A 13894-nucleotide genomic window follows, 5' to 3' on the forward strand; every position below is an offset into this window, starting at 1 on the left:
GAATTGTCAAGGCCACCCCACCTCCAAATATATGCACAAGTGATTGTATTTTTATTGTAGCAGAATACACACAGCATAAAATTTACCATTTTAATCATTTTAAAGTATCTTCATATTGTTATGCAACCATCACCACCATCCATCTCCAGACTTCTTTATCTTCCCAAACTGAAACTCTGTACCTGTTAAACAGTAACTCCCCATTTCCACTTCCCCCCAGCCACTGGCATCCACCATTCTACTTACTGTCTCTGAATTTGACTACTGTAGGTACCTCACGTAAGTGGAATTACCTGATATTTGTCCTGTTTCTGACTTATTTCACTTCCCATAATGTTTTCAAGGATTATCCATGTTGTAGCATATATCAGAATGTCTTTACTTTCTCTGGCTGAATAATAGTCTGTTGTGTATTTTTACCACATTTTGATTATTCATTCATCTATTAGCGAATACGAGTTGGTTACACCTTTTGGCTATTGTAAATAATACTGCAATGAACATTGATAAAAAAGTATCTGTTTAAGTCCATGGATTCAATTATTTTGGGTATATACCAAGGAGTGATATTGTTTAACTTTATGAGGAACCTGGATACTGTCTTCCACAGTTACTGTACCATTTTACATTCCCAGCAGCAATGCTCAAGGGTTCATATTTCTCCACATCCTTGTCAATACTTGTATTCTGTCGTTTTGTTTTAATATAGCTATCCTAATGGGTATGAAGTGGTACCTTAATGTGGTTTTATTTGCATTTCCCTACTGACTAATGATGTTGAGCATCTTTTCTTGTGCTTATTGTCCACTTGGATATTTCCTTTGGCAAATTATCTGTTCAAGTACTTTGCTTATTTTCAATTGGGTGGTTTATCATTTTGTTCTTGAGTTATAGGAGTTCTTTGTATATTCTAGATAACATGATTTGCAAATATTTTTTCCCATTCTGTCAGTTATCACTTTCTTGATAATGTCCTTTTATGTACAGAAGTTTCAAATTTTGATGTAGTCCAATTTACCTTTTTTCTTTTTTTGCTTATGATATGAAGCATAAGCAAAAACCTTTTTTTTTTTTTTTGCTTGTGAAGGAAATTAAAGAAGACCTCAATAAATGGAAAAGCATCCCACATTCATGGATTGGAAGACTTAATATTGTTAAGATATCAAGACTACCCAAAGCAGTCTACAAATTCAGCACAATTGCTATCAAAATTCCAAGAACTTTTTTTGCAGAAATGAAAAGTTTAAAAATTTTGATTAAGTCCAGTTTTTACCTTATGTCATATCTAAGAATACATTGTCAAATCTAAGGTCATAAAGATTTATCCTATGTTTTCTTCAAAGTTTTATGGTTTTAGCTTATATTTAGGTCTTTTATCAATTTAGAGTTGATTTTCATATATAGTAAATATGAGGTAGGGCTCCCAGCTTATTTTTTTGTATGTGGAAATCCAGTTATCCCAGCACCATTTGTTGAAGAGACTGTTTTCTCATTGAATATCTTGGCACTCTCATCAAAAATAAGTTGGCCATAGATGTATGGTTTTATTTATGGACTCTCAGGTACATTCCTTTGGTCTATATGATTATCCTTATGCCAGTCCCACACTATTTTGATTACTCTAGTTTTGTAGTAAATTTTGAAACTGAGAATTGTGAGTCTTCCACATTTGTTGTTGTTCTTCAGTATTTTAGCTATTCAGGGTCCTTTGCAATTCCATAATAACTTGAGAATAATTTGAGGATAGAACTTTCTATTTTTGCAAAAAAGTTATAGAATTTTGATAGGGATTGTGCTAAATTTGTAGGTTGCTTTGGGTAGTCTTGACATCTTAACAATATTAAGTCTTCCAATCCATGAATATGGGATGCTTTTCCATTTATTGAGGTCTTCTTTAATTTCCTTCAGCAATGCCATGTAATTTTCAGTCTATAAGTCTTTCATCTCCTTAGATTTATTTCTAGGCATTTTATTGTTTTAGATACTATTATAAATAGAATTCCTTTCTAAATTTCTTTTATGGATTGTTCATTGCTGGTGTGGAGAAACACAACTGATTTTTATGCATTGATCTTATAACCTACAACTTTGATGGATTTGTATATAGCTCTGGTAGCTTTCTTGTGGATTCTTGGGGATTTCCTATATAGCAGATTGTATTAGCCTGTTCTCACACTACTACAAGAAATACCCAAGACTGGGTAATTTATAAAGGAAAGGTTTTAATTGACTCACAGTTCCACATTGCTGGAGAAGCCTCAGGAAACTTCTAATCATGGTGGAAGGCAAAGGAGAAGCAGACATCTTCTTCATAGGGCATCAGGACAGAGTAAGTGCAAGCAGGGGAAATGCCAGATGCTTATAAAACCATCAGATCTCGTGAGACTCACTATCATGAGAACAGCGTGGGGGAAACTGCCCCCATGATCCAATTACCTCCACCTGGTCCTGCCCCTGACACGTGGGGATTATGTGTATTATAATTCACGATGAGATTTTGGGTGGAGACACAGCCAAACCATATCACAGATCATGTCATCTGTGAATAGGTGTAGTTTTACTTCTTTCTTTCCAACATGGATTTATTTCATTTTCTTGTGTAACTGCTTATAGAACTTACAGTACAATATTGAATAACAGTGGTGAAAGTGGCCATTCTACTTTCTTTCTGATTTTAAGGCAAAAACTTGCAGTACTTCACCAGTGAGTATTTTAGCTGTGAGTTGTTGTTGTTGTTTTTAATAAATGCCCTTTATCAAGTTGATGAAGTCCCCTACTATATAGGTTCATTTTTTTGGCATGTTGAAATCTACTTGTTCCAGCATTATTTGTTGAAAAGACTGTCCTTTCTCCCTTGAATCACCTTTGCTCCACTGTTAGAGAGCAGTTGACTATATTTGTGTGAGTCTTTTTCTGGAATCTCTATTCTGTCCCATTTATCTATTCTTTCACCAGTACCACACCGCCTTGATTACTGTACTTTTGTTTTGTTTTGTCTTGAAATGGAGTCTTGCTCTGTCGCCCAGGCTGGAGTGCAGTGGCGCAATCTCGGCTCACTGCAACCTCCGCCTCCCAGGTTCAAGCAATTCTTCTGCCTCAGCCTCCCATGTAGCTGGGAGTACAGGCATGTGCCACCATGCCTGTCTAATTTTTTTTGTATTTTTAGTAGAGACAGGGTTTCACCATGTTGGCTAGGCTGGTCTTGAACTCCTGACCTCAAGTGATCTGACTGCCTCAGCCTCCCAAAGTGCTGGGATTACAGGCGTGAGCCACTGCACCAGCTGATTACTTTATAGTAAGTCTTAACATTGGGTAGTGTCAGTTCATTGACTTTGTTACTTCAGTATGGTGTTGGCTGTTTTGGTGTTTTGCCATTCCGTATATACTTGTGAACTAGTTTGTTGGTATCCAAAAAAATAAATTGCTGAGATTTTGATTGGGATTGCATTGAATTTATAAATCAAGTTGGGCATCCCACTTGGTCATGGTGTATAATTTTTTATATACGGATATTCAATTTTCTAATATTTTGTTTAGGATTTATCATCTATGTTCATGGTAGTTACTAGTCAGTAGTTTTCCTTTCTTGTGATGTCTTTGCCTAGTTGTGAGATTTGGATAATAACTGGCTTCACAGAATGAGTTATGATATACCCTCTGCTGTTTTCTGGAAGAAATTGTAAAGAATTCAGGTAATTTCTTTCCTGAGCGTTTGGTAGAATTCACCAGTGAACCTATCTGGATATGGTGCCTGCTGTTTTGGAAGGTTATTATTTATCGGTTCAGGTTCTTTAATAGACCTAGGCCTATTCAGATTGTACATTTCTTTTTGTGTGGCTTTTGGCAGATTGTGCCTTTCTGAGTAATTGGTACATTTCATCTGTTACCAGATTTGTAGGCATAGAATTGTTTAGTATTCCTTTATTATTGTTTTTATATTCATAGGATTAATAGTGATGACTCCTTTTCTAAAATTTTTGATATTAATAATTTGTATCTTTTGTCTCTTTTTCTTGGTTCACCTAGCTAGATATCGATTTCATTTATCTTTTCAAAGAACAATATTTTGGTTTTGTTGATTTTCTGTATTGATTTTCTGGTGTTTTTTTGGTTGTGTGTGTGTGTTTTTGTTTTTTTGGGTTTTTTTCTGGGGGGACAAGGTCTCACTCTGTCATCCAGGCTGGAGTGCAGTGGCACAACCATGGCTGACTGCAGCCTCGACTTCCCAGGCTCAACCAACCCTTCCACCTCAGCCTTCCAAGTAACTGGAACTACAGGTGTGCACCACTGTGACCGGCTAATTTTTTTATTTTTATTTTTTTAGAGACAGGGTCTCACTATGTTGCCAGGTCTGAACTGCTGGCCTCAAGTGATCCTCCCACTTTGGCCTCCCAAAGTGCTGGGATTACAGGCATGAGCCACCACACCCAGCCTGATTTTCTGCTTTTACTTGCATTGATTTGTTCAATTTTTATTTCTTTTTTTCTGCTACTTTGAATTTAATTTGCTCTGTTTCTAGTTTCCTAAAGGTAAAGCTTAGATTATTGATTTTAGCTCTTTTTTCTTTTCTAACATATATATATTCAGTGCTATAAATTTCCCTGTACTGCTTTCATTGCATTTTACCATTTTTTATTGATATATAATAGTTATACATATTTATGGGGTACATGTTATATTTTGATACATGCATACAATATGTAAGGATCAAATCAGGATAATTGGGATATTTATCACCCCAAGCAATGATCATTTTTGTGTGTGTGTTGGGAATAATTCAAAGCTTCTCATCTAGCTATTTGAAATACATAACTTTATTGTTAACTATAGTTGCCTTACCATACTATCAAAAACTAGAACTTATTCCTTCTAACTGTTTTTGTAGCCAGTAGCCAGCCTCCCTTCACTGCTCCCTTCCACCCTTCCCAGCATCTGGTAACCACCAGTTTGCTCTCTACCTCCATGAGATCAGTTTTCTTAGTTCCCACATATGAGTGAGAACATGGGATATTTGTCTTTCTGGGTTTGGCTTATGTCACTTAGTATCATGTCCTCTAGTTCCATCCATGTTGCTGCAAATAACAGGGTTTTTTTAATGGCTGAATAGTATTCCATTGTGTATATATGCCACATTTTCTTTATCCAGTCATCCATTGATAGACACTTAGGTTGATTCCATATCTTGGCTATTGTGAATAGTGCTGCAGTAAACATGGGAGTGCAGATATCTCTTCAATATACTGATTTTCCTTTCTTTTGGACACATATCCAGCAATGGGATTGCTGGATCATATGGTGGTTTCATTTTTACTTTTTTGAGGAACCTCAATACTGTTTTCCTTAGTAGCCATACTAATTTATATTCCCACCAGCAGTGTACGAGTGGTCCCCTTTCTCCCGCCACATCACATGTTCCTCTTGCGTTGTACAATACAATCATCTCTTCCCAGTAGTATCCAAAGTCTTAACTCATTCCAGCATCAACTCAAAAATCCAAAGTCTAAAGTCTTATCTGAGACTCAAGACACATTTCTTTCCACCTATTAGCCCGTAAAATCAAAAACAAATTCTTAACTTCCAAGATACAATAGTGGTGCAGGTATTAGGTAAACATTCCCATTACAAAAGGGAGGAATTGGCCAAAAGAAAGGGAAATAGGCCCCACACAAATCTGAAACCTAGCAGGGCAGACATTAAACTTTAAAGCTCCAACATAATCTTTGACTCTGTGTCCTGCATCCAAGGCACACTGGTGCAAGGGGTGGGCTCCCAGTGCCTTGGGAAGCTCCATCCCTGTGGCTCTCACAGGTTGGAGTCTGGTGTCTGTGCCTTTTCAATGCTGAGGGTGCAAGCTGCTGGTGGCTCTACCCTTCTTGGGTCTGGAGGGTAGCAGTCCTGTTCCCATAGCTTCACTAGACTGCCCTGGTAGGGAGTCTGTGTTGGGGATCCAACCTTACATTTCCCCTCAATACTGCACTAGCAGAGTTTCTGTGTGGGGGCTATGTCCTGGGACAGATTTCTGCCTGGGACCCAGGCTTTCTAATACATCCTCTGAAATCTAGGTTGGAACCTGGCAAGCCTTCTTTCCTTTTGAATGCTGCACACCTACAGCCTTAATACCACATGGAAACCAGCAAGGATTACAGCTTGTGCTCTCAGAGCAGTGCCCCAAACTGTACCAGGGGCCCTTTTGAGCTGAGGCTGGAGCAGCCAGGATGCAGGGAGCAGCCTCTTAAGATGGTGCAGGGCAGAGGCTCCGCAGGCCTGACCCACTAAACCATTCTTTCCTCCTAGGCCTCTGGGCTTGTGATGGGAGGAGCTGCCTTTTGAGGCTTTTTTTTTTTTAATTGTCTTGGATATTAGCACTTGGCTCTCTTTTAGTAATGCTAATCTATCTAGCAAGTGGTTGGTTCACAGCCCACTTGTATTCTTTTGAATGCTGCACACTTACAGCCTTAATACCACATGGAAGCCACCAAGGATTACAGCTTGCGCTCTCCAGAGTAGCTATTGTAAATGAGATTACTTTCTTATTTTTCAGATTGTTTGCTGTTGGCATATACAAATGATACTGATTTTTGTATGTTGATTTTATATCCTGCAACTGTACTGAATTTGCTATATTAGTTCTAACAGTTTCTTTTCTTTCTTCTTCTTTTTTTTTTTTGAGATGGAGTCTAGCTTTGTCACCCAGGCTGGAGTGCAGTGGTGTGATCTCGGCTCACTGTAACCTCTGCCTGCCAGGTTCAAGCAATTCTCCTGCCTCAGCCTCCCAAGTAGCTGGGACTATAGGTACCCACGACCACGCCTGGCTAATTTTTGTATTCTTAGTAGAGACGGGGTTTCACCATGTTGGACAGGCTGGTCTCGAACTCCTGACCTCAAGTGATCCACCCGCCTCAGCCTCCCAAAGTGTTAGGATTACAGGTGTGAGCCACCATGCCCAGCCTCTAACAGTTTCTTGATGGAGTTTTCTTTGGTTTTTAAAATATACAATCATGTCATCTGTGAACAAGGTTAATTTGACTTCTTCCTTTCCAGTTTGGTAGTTTTCAGCAGTGAAGCCATCCAGTCCTGGGCTTTTCTTTGATGGGAGACTTTTAATTACTGTTTCAGTTTCATTACTTGCTATTGGTCTGTTCAGGCTTTTTCTTTCTCTATGGTTCAGTCTTGACAGGTGTACATGTCTATGAATTTGCCCATTTTTTCTAGGTTATCTAATTTGTTGGCATATAATTATTCATAAAATCTCTGATGATCATTATATTCTAGGGTATTGATTGTAATTTTTTTCATTTATACTTTGAGTGTTTTTTTTTGTTAGTCTAGCAAAAGGTATGTGGACTTTATCTTTTCAAAAAACAATTTTTTCTTTCAGTTATCTTTTGTATTTTTCAGTCTGAATTTTATTTCTGCTCTGATCTGTATTATTTCTTTCTACTAATTTTAGATTTTGTTTATTCTTGTTTTTCTAGTTCCTTGAGGTGGATTGTTCAGTTGTTTATATGAAGTTTTTCTCCTTTTTGATGGAGGATTATTGCTATGAACTTCCTACTTAGTATTGCTTTTGCTTGTCCCATAGATTTTGATATGCTGTGTTTCCATTTTCATTTGCTCAAAAAAATTTTTAGATTTCCTTTTTAATTTCTTTATTGACCCATTTTTTATTTAGGAGCATGTTGTTTAATTTTCACATATTTATAGTTTTCAAAGTTCCTTTTTTTTTTTTTTTCCTGAGGCAGTGTCTCACTCTTTGGCCCAAGGCTGGAGTGCAGTTGCACAATCTCAGCTCAGTGCAGTATCCACCTCCCAAGTAGCTGGGAGTACAGGCATGCACTACTACACCCAGCTAATTTTTTTGTAGAGATGAGGTTTTACCATGTTGCCCAAGGCTGGTCTCAAACTCCTAGACTCAAGTGATCTGCCTGCCTCAGCCTCCCAGATTGCTGGGATTACAGGCATGAGCCACCACACCTGGCCCAAAGTTCCCCTTTAAAAAAGAATAAAAATCTAGTTTTATTCTGCTATGGTCAGAAAAGATACTTGATACAATTTTGACTTTTTTGAGTTTGCTGAGACTTGTTTTTTCTCCTAACGTGATCTGTCCTGGGGAATGTTCCATGTGCCGATGAGAAGAATGTATATTCCACAGAGCTGGATGAAGTGTTCTGTAAATATCAGTTATCATTATATAGTGATTTTTTTGGTCTCTTTTTATAGTGTTTGTTGTTTATTTTATCTGATATAAATATGGCTATTCTTGCTCTTTTTTGTTTTCCAATTGCATGGAATATCTTTTTCCACCCCTTTACTTTCAGTCTATGTGTCTTTATAGGTAAAGTGAGTTTCTTATCGGCAGCAGATCATTGGGTTCTGTTTTTCTATTCATTTAATCACTCTATGTCTTTTAATTAGAACATTTAGTTCATTTACATTGTTATTATTGATAGGTAAGAACTTCCCTCCTGTCATTTTGTTGTTTGTTTTCTGGTTGTTTTGTGACTCCTCTTTTACTTTCTTTTCTTTCTTTCTCTTTCACCTTTCTTTATGATTGTGCAAATTTCTCTGGTAGTATGTTATAATTCCTTGCTGTTTATTTTTAGTGTTACCTATTATAGGTGTTTTGCTTTGTGGTTACTATGAGGCTTACAAAAAACATCTTATAAGTTATTCTGAATATATGAGAACTCAATGTTGATCACAAAGAAAACGACAAAAAACTTTACATCGTAATTTCATCCCCGACACACATTTTGACCTCTTGTTGACACAATTTACATCTTTTTATATTGCCTGACTTTTAACAGATTGTAGTTTTTACTTTGGTAGATTTAGTCTTCATACTAGAGATACCACAGTTACAGTATTAGAGTATTCTAAATTTGTCTGTATATTTTTACCAATGACTTTTATAACTTCAGATATTTTCTTGTTGCATGTTAGTGTCCTTTTGTTCCAGATTGAAGAACTACCTTTGACATTTTTAATAAGATGAATTCCTTCAGCTTTCGTTTGTCTTCAGAAGTCATTATCTCTCATTTATGGTTGAAGGATAGCTTTGCTGGGGACACTGTTCTCAGTTGGCAGTTTTTTTTTTTCCTTTAGCTTTTTAATATGTCATCCCACTCCATTCAGGCATGTATGGTTTCTACTAGATGTCCATTAGCAGATGAATTAGAGCTCTTTATATGTTATGCTTCTTTTTTTTTCTGCTTTTATGCTCCTCTTTTTGTTTTTGACCTTTGAGAATTTGATTATTGTATGCCTTGGGATAGTCTTATTGGAGTTTAATCTGTTTGGTAATCTTTGACCTTCCTATGCCTGGATATTTATCTTTCTATAGATCTGGAAAGTTTTCTGTTATTATTTCTTTGAATAAGCTCTGTACCCCTTGCTCTTTCTTAACTATGTCTTGAAGGCCAATGACTCTTAAATTTGCTCTTTTTAGGCTATTTTCTAGATCTTATATGTGTTCTTCCTTTTTACTCTCCTATGTCTCCTCTCTTTATATATTTTCAAATTGTCTTTGAGCTCACTGATTCTTTCTTCTGCTTGATTAGTTCTGTCAAAACCCTCTCATGCATTTTCAGTTCAGCCAATGTATTTCACAGTTCCAAGATTTCTATTTTTTTAATTTTTTTAATCTGTTTGTTAAATTTTTCTGATAAGTTTCTAAAGTGTTTTACTCTGCTATCTTGGAGTTCCCCAGGTTTCTCCAAAATTGCTATTTTGAATTCTTGATCAGAGAACTTACACATCTTCATCTCAGGTTGGTAGGGTGTCACTGGCTCCTTGCTTTGTAAATTTGGGAAGGTCGTGGTTCCCTGTTTGATGTTGTTTCTTACAGATGTACATTTATGTCTTCCCATTGATTTGTTATTTATTCTAGTTTTTGCTATCTGCCTTTGCTTGGTCTTTCAGGTGTCGTTTGTTGCATTCTCTTAGACTTAGATCACTGCCTTCTTTTCAGCACTAGATGGCACCCTAAGCCCAGGTTTGCCTGGCTTTCACAAACGTTCGGCGCACTGACCATGTTGGGTTAGGGGATGTTCCAAAGGGGATTCCCTGGCTGGGGTTGGCGGGGAAGGGAATTAGCTAGGAGTTTGTGCGCAGAGGACCCGTGGAATGTGCCTCCTACTGCTGCTGATCCATTGTCCCTCTGATTTGGCATCTCCTTTGGCTGAGATGAAGAGCAGCCCCAAGTTTCCTTTGCTGGAGTTGCTAGCCCTACTTCCACGTTTGTCCATAGCTGTCTTCAGATTTTCTCCCAACAGGCACTAGCAATGCTTCCTGTGGGTTGAGGCAGGAACAGCTTTCCTGCATAGTAACCCTAGACGGTAGGGAAACTGGCTGTCTACCTTAGTCTCAGTTTCTCCAGGATAGGAACCATAAGTCTTGGGAGACTTTTTTATCCAGTGCCTAATAACTTAAGGGAGGGGCATCATGGATAGAGAAGTCGAGGGGCATCATGGATAGAAAAGTCCATTCTCTCTTCTCATAATTTTTCACTTTTTTTTGACACCAAGGATTGTCACAGCCTCAGTTTTGAGTTCTGGAATATTGATGGTGATAATGTTGTCACTGTATAGTTGTTTTTCATTTTCTGTACGGGAAAATCAACTCAGATTGCTTCTACTCTGCCATTTTGGTAACATCACTGCATTTTACAAATTTTGATATGTTGTATTTTTATTTTCACTTAGCTCAAAATATTTTAAAATTTCTCTTGAGATTTCTTCTTTGACCTACTTGTTACTCAGAAGTGTGTTTTTTAATCTTCACATGTTTGGGAATTTTCCAGCTATCTGTATTTATATATTATTATATATTTCTAGTTTAACTCCATTGTGCTCTGCATGGTAATATTGTAAGACTTATTTTTAAAAAATAAAGTATACTTTATGTCCCAGAATGTGGTCTCTCCGTGGATGAATGTTCCATGTGAGCTGGAAAGGAATGTATATTCTATTTCTTGTTGGATGATGAAGTAGTGTGTATATCAATTAAATCCAGTTGACTGGTGCTGCTGTTGAGTTCAACTGTGTCCTTACTGATTTTCTGCCTGCTGGATCTGTCCATTTCAGATAGAGGGGTGTTGATGTCTCCAACTATAATAGCAGATTCATCTGTTTCTCCTTGCAGTTCTATCAGTTTTTGCCTTATATATTTTGGCACTCTGTTATTAGGTACATACACATTAAATATTGTTATATATATAGTTATGTATATATATAATTTAAAAAATTTTTTTATTTATTTATTTTGAGACAGAGTCTCGCTCTGTTGCCCAGGCTGGAGTGCAGTGGTGCGATCTCAGCTCACTGCAGCCTCTGCCTCCCAGGTTCAAGCAATTCTCCTCCTTCAGCCTCCCAAGTAGCTGGGACTATAGATGCAGACCACCATGCCCGGCTAATTTTTGTATTTTTTAGTAGAGATGGGGTTTCACTATGTTGGGCCAGGCTGGTCTCTAACTCCTGACCTCAAGTGATCCACCAGCTCCAAAAGTCCTGGAATTACAGGCATGAGCCACCGTGCCTGGCCATATTGTTGTTATTTTTTTTTTTTTGGAGAATTGATCCCTTTATTATTATGTAATGCCTCTCTATCTGTGATGATTTTTCTTGCACTGATGTCTGCTCTGTCTGAAAATATGCTTACTCTCACATTTTTTGGATTAGGGTTAGCATGATATTTTTGTCAATCTCTTTACTTTTAATCTATGTGTCTTAATTTTTTTTTACTTTATTAAAATACTGAGTTTTATTTTACATGTATATTTTTGCCTCCCCACCATTTCCATGTCTGACCACCACTACTACTATGTCCTATCATAACATTCCATACATACTTAAAACCAAGCAAAGGGTGGAGTTCCATCTTTAAAAACTAAACAGCCATTTTGGACAACACATTCTTGGCAATAGAGCCTGGACAACATTTATCAAACACAGTATGGAAAGTTCTCACTGCATTATAAAAAGGACAGCCAGATATCAACTGTTACAGAAATGAAATAAAATGGAAAATTTTTAACAAATTGTTTAAACTATTTTCCTAAAGAGACTTCCTCCACTGCCAGAGATTTTGAATAACCTCCTGGTCAGTCATCCGGAAGCACTCCTCACATAATTGATGAACTGCTTGCATTTTAATGTCTTCTACAGAACTAGGTCCTTTTCGTGTTTTAGGAGTTTTTTCCTGTTTTTTGAAAGATTCTTGTCCTTTTGATCTTGGTGTTGATGGTTTTCAGTCTTTTCCATTCTGACTTGACTTCTGTGCATTTTTGGCTGGAGTATCTCGTATGGATTTCCTCACTGGTGCTTTTTATCCAGTTTCCTCATCATCAAAATCATCATCATCGTCATTTTCATCATCATCTTCCGCATCAGCAGCAAGTTGTACTTTTTTCTGTGGAACTTTTCTACCACCTCCGGGGGCAGATCGCTTTCCAGATAAACTTGAGTTTCACATACTCCTCTTCTTCATCTTCTGACTCTGCATCTTCCTCCACAGCTACTGAGTGCTGTCCACTAATATGCACTGGCTCTGAAGCACACTTCAACCGTAAGATCACCAGTGGTGTTATTTTAAGGCCCCCAGAAACCACTGGCTGTACAGACATTTTCAAAGTTGCCAGTGTTACTTTATTCGGACTGCCTTCATAATTCATTGCCTCTGCTTCAACAATATGCAATTTATCCTTTGCACCAGTCCCTGAAATGACCGTTCTTAAAGATAACTGGTGCTCATTTTCATCATTATTCACCTTAAAGTGATCATCTTTGTCAGCCTTTTGTTGACAACTGAAAAGATAGTTCTGGGGCCTCAGAGGGCTCATGTCCATGTCCATCAAATCTTCCATGGGGTGGTGACACGCACTTAGGTGGGAGAGAAGGTGGACAGAGATAAACGACTGCTGCTCCAGAGAACAGCCGCGCAGGATGGAATCACACCAGGGTATGTGTCTTCATATTTAAAGTGGGTTTCTTTTCAACAAAATATAGCTGGTCTTATTTTTTTTATCTGATCCACTCTGACAATCTTTTGATTAGCATATTTAGGACATAGATATTTAAAGTGATTATGAATGTAGTTGGATTAATATCTATTATATTTATCATTGTTCTGTATTTGTTGCCCCTGTTTCTGTTTTTCTCTTTCAATCTTTTTTCATCATTTGTGGTTTTAATTAAGTATTTCATAATGATTCCACTTTCCTTTCTTAGCATATTAATGTTATTTATATGTGTGTATGTATTTTCTTTTTTAGTGGTTGCCCTAGAGTTTGCATTGTACATTTACAACTAATCCAATTTGACTTTCAAATAACACTATACTTCTTTGTGGGTAGTGCAAGTTCCCAATAATAACAAAATATTCCTAATTTCTACCCTCCATCCCTTATATCATTGCTGTTATTCATTTCACTTATATATGTTATACATTAATAGCATACATAATTGAATATATTATTGCTGTTACTATTTTGAACAAACTGCTATTTGTTTGTTCACAAGTAAAATCAAGTAAGAATAAGAAAAGTAGAAGTTTTTATTTTACTTTTACTTATTTCTCTCCAGGATGTTTACTTTCTTTATGTAGATCTAAGATTCTGACCTATATCATTTTTCTTCTCTTTAAAGAACTTATTTTAACATTTCTCACAAGTCAGTTCTGTGGGCAAAAATTACCTCAAATTGTGTTTATGAAAGTTTTTATTTTTTCTTCACCTTTTTTGCTTGCATTTTTTATTGTAAAAAAACACATAACAATAAATTTACAATCTTAACCATTTTTAAGTGTACAGTTCAATAGTGTTAAGTATATTTACATTATTGTGCAACCAATCTCTAGAATTTTTTCATCTTATAACACTAAGACTCTGTACCCACTA

General features: G+C 36.9%; 1 protein-coding gene and 1 pseudogene across 6 annotated transcripts in view; one reads left to right on the forward strand and one right to left on the reverse strand.

The window, feature by feature from the left end:
- Window positions 1-13894, forward strand: part of RNF13 (ring finger protein 13) — a 151801-nt gene that overhangs the window by 116596 nt on the left and 21311 nt on the right. The gene's annotated exons all lie outside the window — the stretch shown is intronic.
- On the reverse strand, window positions 11957-12962 carry LOC134809612 (nucleophosmin-like; annotated as a pseudogene).

The sequence above is a fragment of the Pan troglodytes genome, chromosome 2 (assembly GCF_028858775.2).
Source record: "Pan troglodytes isolate AG18354 chromosome 2, NHGRI_mPanTro3-v2.0_pri, whole genome shotgun sequence".
NCBI classification, from domain to species: domain Eukaryota; kingdom Metazoa; phylum Chordata; class Mammalia; order Primates; family Hominidae; genus Pan; species Pan troglodytes.